Source organism: Sinocyclocheilus anshuiensis, unplaced genomic scaffold, assembly GCF_001515605.1.
Source record: "Sinocyclocheilus anshuiensis isolate Anshui unplaced genomic scaffold, SAMN03320099.WGS_v1.1 scaffold3481, whole genome shotgun sequence".
NCBI classification, from domain to species: domain Eukaryota; kingdom Metazoa; phylum Chordata; class Actinopteri; order Cypriniformes; family Cyprinidae; genus Sinocyclocheilus; species Sinocyclocheilus anshuiensis.
The window spans coordinates 59,618-61,812 of record NW_015555708.1 but is presented as its reverse complement, the minus strand read 5'-3'; the positions used below and the strand labels follow the sequence as shown (position 1 = coordinate 61,812).

Below are 2,195 nucleotides of genomic sequence, written 5' to 3'. Positions count from 1 at the left end.
GCACACTCACTCACTCACACTCTCACTCACTCACTCACACACACTCACACACACTCACACACACACTCACGCTCACAGACACACACACTCACACACACAGACAGACACACACACACACACACACACACTCTCACAGACAGACACACACACACACACACACATTACTGTCGTATCTCTCATCAGACACACTGAATGTGGGGAATCAGATCCTGTGTGTGTGTGTGTGTGGGAGCAGTGATGTTGTGATGTGTTTATTTGCAGTGGCTCACTGCGCTCCCGCTTTAAACACGGCCTGTCAGTCTAAACGTCTCCAGATGTGCTGATCTGATGTTTCTCACCAGCGTTCATAAACATCTTCACTGAGAGACGCTCTGATCAACACTGATCGCGGTTTCCATGGTGACAACGATCACATTCACAGTATCACAGGAGCTCAAGCCGAACACAGGACGAGATCACAAACGACACGTTCAACTATCAACACACATGAAATCAGGACATGTCAACAGTTAGTGTTACAGATCAACACACACACATCTGCTGCATGAGTGTTTAAATCTGCTGTATTATCATGAAAATAATAGTAGTTTAAAGTGATAGTTAACCCAAAAGTGATCATTCAGTCATCATTTACTCGTTCCAAACCTGTGAGACTTTCTTTCTTCTGATATTTTAAAGAAAGTTGGAAAACAAACAACATTGGAGCCTACTGACTTTCATTATATGGACAAAAAAAAAAAAAACGAGGACATTTACACTGAGATTTAAAGTCATACAGGTTTGGGAGAGTAAATGATGATTTCTGTCACTTTAACAGCCTTAAAAACAGGCCTTATTATCTTCATGCTAAATATAATTTCTTATTGTGTTTCCATGAGATCCAGCGACTGTCTGCGTGTGTTTGAGGAGATTCTCACGCCACCTGATTCATGACACGTCCAGTGACATCATGACTCACGCTGGCTGCGGTCGCCTCTAAATGGCCCTGTGCTCTGAGAATTCTGGGTAACAGCACCACGAGATTTACTGCCACAATCAAATTCAATTGCATTTAATTTAAGCTAAAATGACTGTAATTAGTGGCGAGAGCATCAGTGGAGAGACTGAGAGAGAGGCTAACCGTCGCGTTCAGGAGGACGCGGTGTGCGCGGGTGCAAATGAAAGGCTCAGGACGAGGGCGATGGTGAGCTGAGTGTTCGGGTGTGACGCGCAGCCCTTCCTGCAGGCCAAACACCTGCCACACGCCTGTTCTCCATCAGCCTGATAAGAGTTTACTATCCTCATACACACACATCATCATCATGAGCGTCCTCTGCTCCTGAGAGCCGTGACTCGCTGCGGCGTGCTGTGGGAACTCACCGTGTTTGAACTCGCATTTCAACATCTTAATTGCTCTGGTCATTTATCTCCAGCCGAGTTTATATGTCACAAACAGGCTGTAAACACACGACGACACCAGCCATGTGCTCAGCAGAGAGAGAGAGAGAGAGAGAGAGAGAGAGAGAGACAGGCAGGGAGGGGCAGATCATTATCTGACTGAACACTGAGGCAGATGTTGAACTTTGACCTCTGGTGTGAATCATGTTGATGTCAGTGATCTGTTCAGATGTGCAGTGACACTGTAATGAAGTGCGGTGCGACTCCAGCAGTTACTCACGGACAGACGCGACCCAAACACTCCACACGTGCAGCGCACAAGAGACTCAGCTCACTACTGATCTGAACAGTTTGCAGTATGGCGTTACATTTGTGCCAAAAAAAAAGTGAGTGACACTGCGTCAGTGACAGTGACGATGGGTTGCGTTTGCCATTGAATAATTAACCTGAGCTAACCAACATCCAACCCACTCAACTCAGCATCCACCCAGCTGAGAAATACTTCAGCAGACGCTCTATGCACTTTCCTCTTGAATTAATATTCTAGAATTCAAGATATCATTAGGCCCATTAATGAAAATTTTCTTATAGTTTTCTTGCACTTTGACTCATTTGTTCCTCTGAATGAAACAGAATTAGGATCAAACGCATCATGAGAGGAACAACAGCAAGACACACAAGAGGTGTCAGTGTGTGTGTGTGTTTGTAAGAGAGAGTGTGAATGTAAGTGTTGAGGTTGTGATTCTCACAGTGGGAGCGTCTCAGAATAGTATCAGAGAGACAACAACTATTCACACACACTTTCACACACATACACA

At 45.1% G+C, this 2,195-nt stretch overlaps 1 protein-coding gene across 1 annotated transcript in view; it reads right to left on the bottom strand.

Annotated features, from left to right (window-relative positions):
* LOC107671824 (vacuolar protein sorting-associated protein 13B-like) overlaps positions 1 to 2,195 on the bottom strand; it is a gene marked incomplete at its 5' end in the record, with an annotated part of 115,965 nt that overhangs the window by 55,797 nt on the left and 57,973 nt on the right. The window lies entirely within an intron of this gene.